Source organism: Colossoma macropomum, unplaced genomic scaffold (assembly GCF_904425465.1).
Source record: "Colossoma macropomum unplaced genomic scaffold, Colossoma_macropomum, whole genome shotgun sequence".
Taxonomy (NCBI): Eukaryota; Metazoa; Chordata; class Actinopteri; order Characiformes; family Serrasalmidae; genus Colossoma; species Colossoma macropomum.
The window spans coordinates 3,114,195-3,130,591 of NW_023494804.1; the positions used below are offsets into that span (position 1 = coordinate 3,114,195).

At 38.7% G+C, this 16,397-nt stretch overlaps 1 long non-coding RNA gene across 1 annotated transcript; it reads right to left on the bottom strand.

The window, feature by feature from the left end:
- Window positions 1-10,721: 10,721 nt before the first annotated feature.
- LOC118824450 lies at window positions 10,722-15,815 on the bottom strand. Its single transcript, XR_005008609.1, has 3 exons — window positions 15,709-15,815; window positions 10,934-11,035; window positions 10,722-10,822 (listed from the first exon to the last, which is right to left on the bottom strand). It is a non-coding gene; the product is annotated as an uncharacterized LOC118824450 (long non-coding RNA).
- Window positions 15,816-16,397: the final 582 nt, after the last annotated feature.

A 16,397-nucleotide genomic window follows, 5' to 3' on the forward strand; every position in this document is an offset into this window, starting at 1 on the left:
GCAGCACTGCTGTGTCTGATCCACTCAGACCAGCACAACACACACTAACACACCTCCACGTCAGTGTTACTGCAGTGCTGAGAATGATCCACCACCCAAATAGTACCTGCTCTGTGAGGGTCCATGGGGGTCCTGACCACTGAAGAACAGGGTAAAAGGGGGCTAACAAAGTATCAGAGAAACAGATGGACTACAGTCTGTAACTGTAGAACTACAAAGTGCACCTATATAGTAAGTGGAGCCGATTAAATGGACAATGAGCGTAGAAACAAGGAGGTGGTCATAATGTTATGCCTGATCGGTGTATATGGAGTTTAAACTAGCGATTGGTTCAAATTGGTTTAAGATTAACTCACTTCCTTTTACTTGAATTCAAATACTAAAAATGTAAAATTCAAACATCTTCAAGCAATAATTATATTGAAGTCTCTCTATGAAAAAAATAATCTACATTTTGCTTAATTGCATTTTAGTCTTTCAGCATTTAGTTTCTTCTTCCTTTTTCTGAATTTAAAGGGGAATTCCACCACAATTTCTGCATAATTCTGCCAGTGAGATGTAAATAAAATTAAGAAATTTGAAATGCTGAAACGCACAATTCTGGAGTCAGAATACATCACAGATGTGGTGATAGGAACCAGATGTCTGAATAGTTTAAAGGGGAGTCCCACCAATTCTTTGAATTCCTGCATAATTAAATGGCTAGGATGTAAACAGTCGTTCAGAGTGGTTTGGTGTGAAACGCTCTGTTCTAGATAAACTTACAGAGTCAGAACTGTTCACAGTGGTGGTGATAGGAACCAGACGTCCACCTCTAAAAGCTCCCTCACAGAAAGTTACTACATGAAATGGTCATGAATTCACTGCCTGATGACTGAGACATGCTAAAATTTCCCCTTTCATTTCATTATGTTGCCCTGGTTTAGATCCTAGGTTGCTTTCCTGTTCTCACTGTAGAGCTATAGCATTATCTTTTAGGCCAAAAGGATCCAAAAAGAGAAGAACAGAGCCGAACAAACTTCCTATGCTGATAGATACTGAATGTACTAACAGCATTTCAGGATTGTTTTTGGTCCGCTCTGGTATCTTCTCTAACTTAAATGGAAATTTTTCCAAGTTTCTGCACTGAGTGTTTGTGATGTAAACAGAGTGATTCAGAGCGGTTTGGTGTGAAATGGTTCAGATGTCTTTACAGTGGTGGTCATAGGAACCAGGGGTCGCCATGACTACAACACAAATATAAACATTTTATTTACTATCCAGAACCTCCAGTGAACCTACACGAGTCTTCTGAGTTTATATGGAATGTTGATGATGGAAAATAGTGGAAAATCTGAAATTGAAAATTTTGTTTGGGGACTATTTTGCCTCACAACACCCTGCATATTATGTATCCCTCCACCATGAATGGCCATGAATAAGGCCAAAATCTTCTCAAAACTATCATAAAACAGTGTCTCAGTCATCAGGCAGTGAATTCATAACCATTTCATGTAGTAACTTTCTGTGAGGGAGCTTTTAGAGGTGGACGTCTGGTTCCTATCACCACCTCTGTGAACAATTCTGACTCAGTAAGTTTCTCTGGAACAGAGCGTTTCACACCTCGACTCGGTTTACATCTCAACCATTTAACTATGCAGAAATTTTGAAAAAACGGTGGAATTCTCCTTTTTAGTTGGCTCTGGCTGCTTCAGTCATTGACACAACAACAGAGTTACTTGTGGAATAAGCTCACAAGTATGCTGGAATGCTGAAGCGTGCCGCTGCTAATCTGTGTGTCTCCACCAGATGGCGCTGTCGTCAAACTCAACTCAGCCATCAAAGCCTTCAGAAAAGTGAGACTTGCATTAAAATGCTTTATAATTCAAAGATAAATCACATAGATTCACATTTATTTTCAAGAACTACTTTATATTTAGTAAGATTACAAGTTAGTAACGTCAGGCGCATCCAAAAGGCCAGAGTTGCCTCTGAGAGGCTTTAAACCAGGCAGAAAGGCCACTCGGGCCTGCAGGAGACACCTGACACAGGCAGTGCATTCAAAGGCCAGAGGAACCGCGCATGCAGCAGGGTGAAGTAGTTGCATGCCGTTCAACGATCTACGACCCAAAATGCAAAAGCTGGCCGTGAATGCTCTCAGATTCAGGTAGAACATCTAAAGCTACACCTATTCATAATAATTAGGGGGTCCTTGTGCATTAAGCATGAGAGATGCAGCTACAGCACATGTATCTGAACCAGTTTAACCCAACAAAGTACTGAAATATAAGTGTTGTTTTTCAGTTTTATACTGAAAATGACTGATGTGCTGGACATATTATTGGTCTCATAATTGCACGTGGGCTGGAACTGGACATTATGAGGTCAACCGACCTTATAGGCCCACTGTGCATCCTTTTATTTATTCAATTTCCAGTCAAAACGGCCATTAAGTGCAGAAAATTACACAGAGCTAAATCTAATATCAGCTGGTTGAGTGTTCAGTGTGTCACTCTTTACCTTTATTACAGCTTCCATTCTTTTCAGGAGACTCACTTTCAGTTCCTCAAAGAATCTGCAGACACACCGCCAAAGTTCAGTCTTAGAAGCTGGTTGATCATTTTCTGAAGTAATCAAACACATTCAGTGGTGTTGAGGCCTGGACTGGTTTGGGCTCTTGTACACTCTTGAAAACGATGGTTCTATGTAGATCCTTTTTGAAAAGAGTTCTATATAGCACCAAAAAGGTTCTTCTATTGTTACAAGCTTGACATCATAACAATAGAAGAACCCTATTTAATGCCATATAGAATCCTTTTTGAAAAGGTTCACTATGGAACCATCTACAGCACATTCTCCACCAATCTATAGAACCATTTCACGATGCAAAGAACCCTTTAACCATGTAAAGGCTTCTTTGGATGTTTATGGTTCTATAAAGAACCGTTTTCTTATTAAAGAACCCTTGAAGAACCATATTTTTTAAGAGTGTACTTGGCCATTTTTGACTGAATGACAGATGGTCTCTGACTTTTGCACCTCTTCAGAAATCTGCAGACTCACCTCCAAAGTTCAGTCTTAGAGGCTGGTTGATCATTTTCTGGAGTAATCAAACACATTCAGTGGTGTTGAGGCCTGGACTCTGGGGTGGTCAGTCCATTGTGTTGAGAACACCAGCATCTTCTTTGATTTATTGTTTTCTGCCTGTTGCCTTTTTCAGTAGCGGCTTCTTCACTGGGGGGGTTTACTACGGTGGCCGACAAGGCCCAAAACACTGTAAAATTAAAAAATGAGCTGCAAACACAGGAAGCACGTCCGTCAAAATGGCAAATTTACACTGCATTTTACAAACAGTCTCCAAAAAAATAAAAATGGGCCACAAAGTCGTAGACGTCATCAAAATGGCGACACCAGTGCTAAGTTTTACAAACATGCTGCAAATACAGAAGAACACGCGCAGCTCCAGAGAAACGCTACCCAGCGGAAATGTTTACAGAGGACACTCAAAGAAGACGGAGCCGTTCAAGCTTTTCTCAGAACTGACCAGACGCTTGTGGATAAAATCAGGAAAAAAGGCTTTACTGGTTAGAATGTGATCCGAGCTCGTTGTCAGAAATGAGGCATGGGTCAAATCCAAAACAGACCAAAAATACAAAAGGACGATCATAACAAAGCAGGCCAACAAGATCAAAAAGGTAGTGATGTCACCCTTGACCCTGAAGCTTCGTGTCACAAAGGTTGCCTCGAACCACTGTGTTGATGCCTGATTGATCATGTGACCACTCACGTCTGAAGCTTCGTTTCAGGGAGTGATTCAAAAGTAGCAAATCACTGAGTGGGCTTTGAGGGTCGTTCAAGGATTGAAAGAGAGAGAAATCAAAACAAATAGCGAGTAGAATGGAACCAGGGAGAAAAAGAGGGCGTTCTGTAGTTTTGGAACACAATTTTCGCCATCAACTAAAGTATTTTAGAGCGTTTTATAAGAAATTTTATAAATTTTATAAAACTTTTGAAGAAATATTATAAAAATAAAGAAAAAACTTAGCCTTAAAATAGGTAATGGACTAGGGCTGTGAAAAATATAAGTCGGTAATCAAAAGCCCTGCTCAGGAGTTTGTCAAAAAAATGTTCGAACTTGAGAATAATTACATAACAATAAATGTGTTCTGGGTGTTTATTCTGAATACATTACTGTTTAAAGCATGATAATAAAATACATGGAAGAGTCCAATGCCATTCAAATCCAGCCTGAATTATCACAGAACTGCTTGTAGCGCATCATAATGTAAAGTGATGTAAAGTAACACTGTAAAAAATGATTCTGTAATTTTACAGTTACTTTCTGGTAGCACAGTTGTCAGTTAATGTAACTAATCAATTAAAAGGTGTTTTCACACTTTTTTCCGGACCCAGGATCACTTACTCTGCCAGTTTGGTACGTTTGGTGAAGTGTGAGAGCTGTTGTCGAGCCCGGGAACGTCCAGAGAACCAATCTCTGGTCCTGAAATTGATAATCTGGGGTTTACTTCACATCCGCTGCGTGTGTGGAAGCATTGGCTCCCGGCGCCGCATGTGAGGTTGCATAATTGGTCCATTGTGTAACGTAACTGCTTTGATTTATAATGTTGTTGTAATAAATGGTGATGCAAAAAGATTCACCTGATTTCAAAATGATTTATTCCACTTGTAAATCATTACAGATCAATGCAGTGAACTGTAAAAGGTTTAAATGAACGTAAACTTTTATGTTAACTTTTAACTTTTAACCTATTATGTAATTGCTCAGTGCTCAGTATGAACCTCCTCCAGCTGTACAGACAACATCAACACCATAGTCAAACTCATCCCATACTGGATTGAGCATGTCGGGTGTCGCTGCACTCACGGCTCTTTCAGTGCGATTTCGGAGATCATCCAGTGTTGTGGAACCAACGACGAACGCTCTGAGCTGTTGGAGCTTCACTGATCATGAAAATCACACTGCACAGTTATGACGGATTCACTCTTGTTGAAGTGGAGAATGCAGAACGCTTTCTGTCAGAAACTCTATGACCCCCTCTTTCAATTGGAATGTGATTGGTTCCTAGGCAACTCATGATTGTACAAATATGGTGCTTTGAAATCAGATGAATCTTTTTGAATCACCCTGTAAGTTCACCTCTGTGGAGCGAGTGTGTGTAGTGAGAGTATGGTGAATAATACCTTGTGTTGGCCTGCAAGGCTAAAAACCTATGAGAAAGGCTTGCTGGCGCTCCTGTACAGTAAAATGCCATGTATCAAAAAGAGCTTTGAGAGTTTATATCCAAGGACACAAATAAAAAGCAGCAAACTGTTGAGGCTGTGCTGACTACTCTGCAAACTGACACAGGGAAGTGTCGTATGGAATTGTGCAATCGACCCACAGTTTAGATGGAATTCTTGTGCGTGAAAGCAAACCAGCAATAATAAGCCCCTCCCCCAAACAAGCCCAGAATCAATCCTGGGTACAGATTCAAGTATTTGGGACCAACGTGTGCAGCATAAACATTCACTGGCAAAAGTGAGCTGACTTTTATGTGAGCAGATAACTAATATCATTGCAGGGTGATGTGAATTAGCTGAATGTAACTGTGTCTGTGTTTACATGCAAAGATTTTTGCCAATCCGATTGAACACATTCCGATTATAGATTAAGACTGATGTGTCTATCTGCTCACTCCATTCAACAACCTGATGAAATCTCTGTTTACATGCTCACTACAAGTAATCTGATCCAAAATGACGTGCATGAGTAGATAACCACTTAGTGTAGACGTTACCATGACAACCAGCATCACGTGAGTCCAGTCAGAGTGAGATGAGCAGCAGTGAGCAGTGCTTGTGGTTTTAATTGCTTTAAAATGATGTCAGACTCAGGAAAACGTCCTTCACATGTCCTTATTAAAGAAGGCCGAGAGGAAGACGTCGTGTTCTGAGACACATAAGCTGGACGTCCGTCCCACCGCCGTCTTTTAAAGATCAGAGCATAAACTTCGTCTCCTCTGCAGGCCAGTTTCTGCTCCGCCATGTTGAATGGTATAAACTCTCACTATGACGCGACGAACATGATCAGAACAGACTTTAACTTTCCGATAGGGAATGTAATCAGATACAGGCGTTTACGTGGATATTATTCTTCTATTTAACGGATTATTAACTGGATTACCCACCTCGATCAGTCGGGTAGAAATTGTATTCTGAATGGCCTCAATCTGACTAGACTATTCTGATTGAGGTGTTTACATGGATGTATTCTATTCTGAATGGGCTATTAGTCAGATTATTAACGGATTATTAGGTTGCATGTAAACGTGGCTTGTAAAACTCAAAATAGCAAAATTTGATATGACTAACTATGCTAGTACAGCCATGACGTGTCAGATGGCTAACTAGCCAGCCAAGTTAACCATGAACTTACTGAATGTGAGTATCTGTGTGTAGAACAAGTCCCAAATAAGAGAACATTGGTGAAAGTCAGAATCTTCATAAAAACTTTATAAGTGAGTTTATACTGTGCACTGGCCACTGTATTTTACACACCTCACTCGTAGGTTTAGACCTAAAAATATCCAGCCAAAGGCAGCTCTCTGGTCAGAAACTGGCCATTGAGGAAGGCCTAGAGAACGGCTAACACAAACTGTGCATCAACAGATGGAGCTACAGCCTCTAACTGTATTTCTGATAAAGTGGCCGGGTCATGTATATTTGCAATGTGCACAGTGTAATCTCATATGTTTTAAGCACACGAGTGAACAAGGCCGTCCTGGTGCGACTCACGGCCGTGTCCTCAGCCTTAGTGTCACAGTTTAGTTACACCATTAGGCCAGTTGAGTAGACGGCCTGTTGCTGTGAATGTAGCCTATGGCTGCAATCTGAAATGAAGCAATGGAGATGGAGGTAATGGGCTGCACTGTAGCTGTAAATAGTCTCAGAGCAGAGCTCTGTGGGCCATAATGTAGAAGACGAGTGAACGATGTGCCCAAGCACACTGGCCTGTAAACCTGGCACAGATCCAGTACTCAGTATCAATATCAGGCCAATATAACAGCAGAAATTGCTGGATCATGCAATGATGGAGAAGCAAATCCCATTCAAATTCAGCCTGAATTGCTTGTAGCACAACACAGTGTAAAGTAAAGTAAACCACTGTAAAAATGAATCTGTAAATTTACAGTAACTTTCTAGCAGCACATTTGCCAGTTAAAGTACTTAAAGTACTTCCAATGTCCCATTTTAAGATTTATAAGATTACCTGGCTTATTTCCAGACATCTTTCACTTGTTTTAAGAAATTTTATTAAGTAAAATTATCTCGTTATAGCCCTGCGATGGACTGGCGACCTTTCCAGGGTGTTTCCTGCCTTCCGCCCAATGATAGCTGGGATAGGCTCCAGCTGCCCCACAGCGACCCAGAAGGATAAGCAGTTTAGATGATGTGTGTGTGTGTGTGTGTGTGTATCTCACTATACTGGCAGATAATGTTGCTGGTTTCAAGCACATTTCTTCAATTCTTAATGAGACAATTTTACTTAAAATGACTTACAACAAGTTATAAATGTCTAGAAAAAAGGAAAACAATCTTAAATTAATCTAACAACAATATCACCAGGAGAAACTTTAGATTTATTGACTATATTTAATATAATTGTAATTGACAATATACCATTTTTCGCAGGGGTATGAACAGAGTCTCTGACATTATAGGAAACATAATCCTTAATTCACAGTCTTCACACAGCAGTTCTGACCTGAGGAGAAAGTGAACACAGCCTCACGGTTTAGAGGTAATATTACTGTAAATTGATTCTACACAGATTAGGAGCACAGACTTCTTAGAGAATAATCACTGATCCTTGGTTTCTATATAGATCAAAGTTCTTAGATTTAAGACCAATCAAAGCAAAGGTTTTTGCTTTTTAAATTAGACACACAGAGCAGAGCTGATCCTGAATCAGGAGCGTAGCTGACTACAAAGTAATAACATCAGGCCTCAGCATGAGAATATCTAAATAATGGCCATTAACCCTCTGAGGTCATTCTCTCAATTTATTCATATCTCCTTAAATCCTCCTTTAAAGGCTCTTCATATAACACGATCCTCATATGTTTCATATCTAAATGCTCCGTTATCTTCATCACTACTTTCCAAACCCGCTGCAGCAGCTTCAGCAGCTGTAAACTCTCTGTACTCCATTTCACATGAGTCTCCGATGTGGACTGAATGAAGAATGAAGGGTTTCCGGCGTGATGGTCAGTGTTTAGTGATTTTCTGAGTGTCCATTGGTCAGTTTCACACAGAATGTAGACGGACACACGAATCCACCAGTTCCACACGGTGAGAGGCAGATGACGTGTATCTCAGCCCCTCTTCATAGGCTCATAACTCCGGATGTGAGTCTCGTATGATCTCGTGATAAGATGGAATGGAAAGGGCGACTCTACAGATTCAGGAAGTGTTTGAACTGGATTTCTGAGCTGGATCATCACAAAGATACACAAACAGATATAGAAACAGAGAATTTGACGCACAGCTGAGTTCACGGACCCCGGAGGGTTAAGCACATGTCATTTGTCAGGAGATATTTCTTGGGAGATTAGATAAAGTCAAAGGAAAATAATCAAATTTTCCAAATCTAGAGTTGAAAAAAATGAGCTACAGAGAAAATGAGGCTCCTAACAACCACCTGGAAGACCTGGTAGACCCCAAAACTGCCCCCATCAGATAAACAGCACTTAAAGCTTTCATCTCTGAGAGAGAGGAGAAAATCAAGCTGCTTCAGATCTGAAAACATCCACAGGTGTTTCTGTCCATCCTTCCACTGTGAGAAGACAACTCAGCACTGTGGGTCTGAAAGGATGTGTAGCTGTCAAGAAGAACCTCACTGAGAAAAGGAGACGGACACATCAAACAAAGAAGCTGAACGATGGACTGACCACCCCAGATGTCAACTCAGAGGTTACTTGAAAACGGTTTGAGGCAAATGTGCAATGATTTAGACATACAGTTAGCATAAAGCTAATTGGTGGGATATAAGCTTTCATTACTTGTTAGATACATTAACCTCTTAGCTCCAGGGCTAAAACTAAAGAAGCAAACGTCAGACAACAAACATGATTGTTCATATTCAGAATAAGGGTGCAAATGAGTTTTTTTAAATAAATTACTCTTTTGAGCTGAATTGAGAAACGCTGCTTTGTGAAGTGCGTCCCTGGCGTCTGGTTTGTGTGTGAACTGAAGGCTCTAGAACGTTCTCCCTCATTGACACTGGCTAATTTGGCGGGTCAGTTCTCTCTGTGGACGCTCTGAGGGATTTGTTGGTGTTTATTTGGTGTGTGTGAAGGCCTCTCTCAGGCTCTGTGTACTGAGGGTGACTCTAAACTCCATGTGTTCTCTGAACCCGGACAAATACGTTGGGAAACGAGAGCAGAGGGAGGAACCCAGCCTGAGTATTTACACTCAAATATCTGAACATGCACAGCGATGTGTACAGCAGATATACTGCTTTCAGAACAAAACCTCATATCTCCATTTTCTTTGTCACTTTTTGAAATAATTTGAAAGTACCTGTTGTCCTTTACACTAAGTGTAAAGTTTACAAAGAAAGGACCAAAAGAAATGGCCCAAAGTTACTTGGAAAAAATTCTGATTCTATTGATTTACATTAAAAGTAAAGTAGGTTTTTCCTTCTCCTGTAAAGTTACTATTTTAGAGATAGGTTTAGTTCCAACAGCAGTGATATATAAGTACCTACATATACTATATCCTACATACATATAATATATATATATATATATATATATATATATACATATATATGTATGTGTGTATATATATATATGTATGTGTGTATATATATATATATATATATATATATATATATATATATAATGAGATGTCCAATATGTAGAAGTACATAATATGTATTATGTATTACATATAAGTTCTGACAGTGAAGAGATGCAAATACTTATATGTTGTTATGTACTAATAACATGCCTTATATGTATATATGTAAGTATCCATATGCAATAATAATACATCCCATACATTCCATTTACATATATATATATATATATTTATATATATATATACATATATTTATACATGTAGCTTTAAGTATCTTCCATTATCTCTATTGTCTGTTATGTTACATGCATATATTATAAATCACCTGCCTCTATGATAATATACATAACATATGACCTTTATGTATTATAAATGGGGTATTTTCATATTTATAGCTCTACCTCTGCTGGTCTCAGCATATCGCTGTTGTCAGAACAAAACCTTGTATCTCCAAAATGGTAACTTTACAGGAGAAGGATATATATATATATATATATATATATATATATATATATATTATATATATATATAAATATAATATGTGTATTAATTATTTCTTTAATACAATGCAAAAGTAAGAGACTACACTTCATGTATTAAATTCCTAGTAAAAACTGCCATTAAGAACAACTTATTCATTTTTGAGTATCAGTAAAAAAAGTAGAAATATATTTAGCAGAAATTATAATAATAAATCACAACACCTAAATCTAATCTCAGCTGTGTGAGTGTCAGTGAGTCACTCTTTACCTTCATTACAGCTTCTATTCTTTTCAGGAGACTCAGTTCCTCAAAGAATCTGCAGGGATATGGAATATGAATATTAGAATATGTGTAATTATTACTTTAAAACAACAGCTACAAACGACACACATGACCTGCTGTGTTCTGTGTTCAAACTGTTCAGGGTGTCTGACAGCAGCTGCTCCTGTATGAAACTTTATTGTTCCAGGTCGAGTGTCTGATGAAGGACGTCTTTCTAAATGTGAGAGGATGGGATCAGCAGGATCACCGTAAAGCATGAAGAGCAGGGTTTTATAAGGGATTTCACTCAGTCTGGGATAAACCATGGCGAATCGTGAGCTCTCACCTTCTTCAGCTCCGCAGAGTCAGTGTGACATTCCCTCAGTGGTGAACTGTCTGTGCATGTGGACGCACCATCAGCGTACATCTTCTCCCAGTGAATGAATGCCTAACGAGGGATTGAAGCTCATGCGAAAGCTGTTTTTCACAATATGTCACATCAGATAAAGCTCAAACAGGACGACTGAGATGCTAAATTACTGTGAAGGATATGGAAGAAGAGAAAAACTATGGTGTTTTCTCCTCCTCTGTTTCTTTTATGTCAAAATATTGATTTATATTGTGGCTTATTTTCTCATAATATAGAGATATCTACTAATGATGACATCACACTAAAATAATGAATTACTTTCTCAAAGTATTGACTTACTAACTTACTTATTTTCTTAAAGCATAAATTAATAAAAGTAATAACTCAATGTTGAATTAGTCTTGTAATAATTACTCATCATCCAAAAATAATTATTTACTTTCTTAAAATGTAATAACTAATTTTTTTTGACATTGTATCACAGATTTTGATAAAACAAGGCATTATTTCAAGGTAATAAAGCAGATGTTAATATTTTAAGATAATTAGCGATTATATTAAGATATAATATGTGTGTGTGTGTGTGTGTGTGTGTGTGTGTGTGTGTAGGTTTGGTGATTGTGATGCTGATGGTTCTCATGAGGACAAGTGTGTGTCATGTTGATGTCGCATCTTGGAGCCGTGCGAACTGAGACAGCCATAGTGAGAGTGCTAATGCTAATACATGAATAATTTATAGTAGATACTGAAAACTTCATACAAGATACTGAATAATTCATAGTAGAGACTGAATAATTCACAGTAGATACTGAATAATTCATTGTAGGTACTGAATAATTCATAGTAGATACTGAATAATCTCAAGTAGATACTGAATAAGGCTGTACCACGCCCTTTCCAGAACATAGTGTACCACTAAAATGAAAGTCTGTCAGTCAGTCAGTCGTTTTCTTCAGGCAAGCAAACACATGATCCAGAATCACAGCACTGACAGCTCCAGTATGGATTACTTTCCTCTTAACTGGCTTAAGATTCAGTCTGTTTTCTTATGAAATGCTGTCAAAGTCACCGCCCATATTCTTCTAGGAAATAATCCCCAACCTGAGCCGGAATGATGGACATTCAATAAATGCGACTGACCTACATTCAGTATTGTCTATGTGTCTTGGAATAGTACCGCTAACCGCTCAGCTTGACGCTTCTTTCATGTGCTGTCAAACTTATCGTCAATATATAAATACATAAGGGCAGTTCCTGGCCTACTGGCCTTTACAAGCTCTTACTGACCTTTAGCCTTTTTGTCATGGCAGAGAAAAGATGTTTGTGGTGATGTTGTGGACTCACTTGACACTTGCTGGCTTCTGGTCAGGTTTTACTCAAGTGTTCTCTAAAACTAGGCGAGAAAGTGGTAGAAGTGGTCAGTAGATAGCAGCAGCCCCCTCTGCTGGACAAAACGAGCACAATGCAAGACGTCTGTCCGTCAGTTAATGGGCTACACATCAGCCAAAATCAAGGAAAGCATTCACCTCGCTAACATTAGTGGCGTACTTCATAAGAAGAGGCTGATCTAGCAAATTCTCCATGCTTCCATCTACGAAGCATTTCAATGCATATACAAAATAATTATGACTTTGCAGGTGGAAAATAGGACCATCTTCAGTAGAGGCAGCTGTATTTCACATAAACTCATCTCTTGTTTCTCTCTGGCAGGCGCAGACCTCGGCCTGCCTCAGACGGTCAGTGCAGATACACGCTTTCTGTCCTGTTCACGCTCCTCCGAGTTCAGAGTGGACAATTCTAGTGAAATAGAGCTTTAGAGCGTTTAAGTTTTAACTATTAAAACTGAATGATGAGTCAATGTTTCTACAGGGGTCATTCTACAGAAACGTCCATTTTTGTGTCTCTAGCGGTTACAGATATATTACACTTGAAAAACATATTAGAGTTACAATTTATTTATATTTTAAAACAAAACAATTAGTTATTTTAATAATTACACCTTCTTGAGCCTCAATTTAGCAATACTGGTTTTTAAATCAATCATATAGAATTCCAAGCACCACAGAAGAGCTCGTCCTCACAGTCATGTGTGAAGGCTGAGGCCATATTTTGAGGTAAAAAACATGATTTTCTGCACTTTTAACTGCAATAATCTCTACATGACTATGAAATATATGATTTGAATGACATAAAGAAAACAAATGGCAAATAAATATTATAAAATATATAATGGAAGTTGTCCCCAGGAGTCGTGTCACTGGTGTTACTGCATAACAAAAAGTCTCTTATTTTGAAATAAAAGTCACACTGATGACATCACTTGACTTCCTTTTACCTGTTTTCTGAGGATCTATGAAGAAAAGCACATGGTGAGTCCACTGAGTCTTTCAGTTATCAGAGATTTTCTCATTTAGCTCATGATTTCATATGAAGCTTTTAGCTGAAGTTGCTGGTGTGACCGACTTTATTCCGAGGTCATTGTGAAAAAACAATATAAATGGATTAAATTACATATTTTGGTGGATATTCCATGATTGACATCATGTGGTTTGATGCTCTGTAGCAGCCGTTTTGTAAAATGCATTGTTCATTAAAAATGTCTCTGGTGTTCCTTTATTATGAGGAACACCAATGAGGATCAGTAACACCAGTGACTCCTATGGAGAGACAGAAAAGTGGACGTTTCTGTAGAATGACCCTTTTTTTTTTTTTCATCATTGGTTAGTTAATGACTGACCACAGGACCACTTATTTGACCACTGTTGTCTAGATATTATATCTCTGCTAGATTGAGAGTGGACCACCACCCAAAATTCTTTTGGTCAGAAACTGACCATTTATGAAGGGCTTCAGGATGACTGACACAACCTGGAAATTCTAATCTCACTGTATGCTGACAGAGAGTGGAGCAGATGACCCTTACGCCCGGCAGCTGAGGCCGTGTAATGTACGTATGTATCTGTGTGGGCGTGTTTGTGAATAAGTAAGCTGTGCCTTCTCTCTTTACATTTCACTTCTACAAGCGAAGGTCTTTCTGGTTCAGCGACGCGCTGTGTGAGGAAAAACTGCTGAAGGCCACAAACAGAGAAATCAGAGAAGAACGTCTGCCATCTAGAGGATGAAGCAGGTATTACAATTGAAATACAAACAAGCCATCTACAAGAAAGCAAAGAGAAAAGCCACTAATTTTATAGCTTAGTGACTAACAGGAGGAAAAAGTACAGAGAAACTGTGAACATGGGAGTACGGAGTCACAAATACACTTAGGTAAAAGTCAAAAAGCACCAATTTTTAAACACATTCAAAAAATAAAACCATTTGCTTTTTAATCCATCAGAAAAAATAAGAGTCAGGACTCTTAATTTGGAGGTGTAAGATGTGAGTAGCCAGTACTGATCCTTGTCCAAGGACAAATGAGCGTAGATGTGGGCAGGTTCATTTCACGTTTTATGTAGACTTCACTGGATGTTTTATTAAAAATAAAACTCAAATAAAAAACACTGCTGGTTGGAAAAAGACAAATAAAAAAATATATAATTAAAAAATGTTTTTTCTCTTGGAAATGTAGTTAGTTGTGTGAAAGTTGTGAAAATGTATTAGCTTGTAATTCAGACACGCAATATGGAACCAAACTCACAGAGCAATGACAAAACTAACGTACAGAATTGTAAGCTAAATTTCATGGTTACTGTATTTGCCAACACTGATTTTAATGTGATGTCTTGTGATAAATAACGTCACAGAGCAATGCTGAGCTTCAGTTAACCAGCTAAGTTAGCCTTTCTTTCCTGAGCTGCTAACGGTTAGCTTGATAAAGTAGTCAGATAAAACAGGACTGCAGTGCTTAAGTTAGTGATTAAAATAGATAAACGCACTCCTACACACGTCATTATCATTTATATTGTTTCATAAGTTTGATTAAACTTAAAAAAACAACAAGTTCTCCTCAGCATAGCACTGACTAGCTCTAGTGTTAGCTTTAGCTTTAGCCTTAGCTCATCTAAAAGGGGCAGCTTTCTTAGCTCAAACTTTGCCTTACTAGACATGAAAACTGACCACTTTAATGCCAAATGCCTTTTTTGTGTGATTACTGTAAACATGGTTTTCAGAATCCTTTATAAAAGTGATTTAAATTGACCTTCCTTTACATTGACGCTTCCTGCACTTGTGTGCACTGAACATGAGTGCTGCTGAGCTTTTTAGCAAAGTCCTTATAGGAAAGTATTTAACTGGATAAAAACATTACAGATCTCATGAGCGTCCTCTGCTCTTCAAAAACGCAACATAAATGGACTCTGTTTAATGACAGAAGAACAAAAGTAACCCTTTAATGTTCTGCTCAACCATCTGGTAGAGCACATTTTGAGTCACTATATATGCCACAAAGTGCCATCTTGACCATTTAGTAGATGTGAATATTTTTTTAAATTATGTGGTTAAAAAAACGAAAAAGAAACACCAATTGTTTTTATCATTGCCCCAAAACAAATAAAAAAACGCAAAAAATAAATAATCCACTGCTTTTTTCTTGGTTAGGACATTAAAGGGGTAAACAACAGACATAATTTCCAGCGCATCTTGTTTCCGACAAAACCACCTGAACACAGATCAATTCTTATTTAGGCCTCTGGAGTCATAAGTAGGAACTTGCAAGGTGGACTTGAAGGCAGTGTAAGTTGAGAAATCAGCGAGCTAACTGACCTGGACATAGTTCTGTAATGTTATCAGTAACCCATGTAAAGTATATTTACCTTGGGGTCAATGTAGGCAAAAGACTGAGCTGTGAGTGCAGCCTGCCTCAAAACTGTTTCAGCTCCAGGAATGAAATAAAAGCAGCTCCATGTGAGTCAGACTTCATACATTCCACCATTTCTCACTCTGACCCTGCGTTCACACCGGCAGTGACGCAACACGACAAAACGGCCAGAGGTCATTCATTTTCAATGACAGCTGGCAATTTCCTGTGACAGGAGGCGGCGTGAACGTTCTCGATGCAAAGTGGGTGGAGTCGGCGACGAACAAGGTCAGAGCCGGTTTATGAGGAGACTGGCCACTTCCTATTTCCCCTATTATATCAAAAACAGGACTACAAAACAGCAGAAGACACCCGCAAATGAGTCTTCATGAATTGGAGTGAACGGAGCTCAACGGCTAAAAACGAAAAGTTAAAATAGTTTCTAATCACTGAACCAGAACTTTCCTTTAATTTTCGACAGTAGAAGGATGATTTCACTAAAAAAGCAGAGAAAACTCACCTGTATGTTTCCTTTTTTCTACAGCAAACAGGATTTGGGCAGCGTGACGCTAACGTTACTGCTACTGAGTGCTGATTGGTTGGCGAGAGGAGCAGCTCATTGGCTGTTCACGCTCACTGACGTCATGAACGTACTTGAGGTGCCATTTTAAACTCCTATAGCTCGAGTTTAAAAGCTCTTAAAAA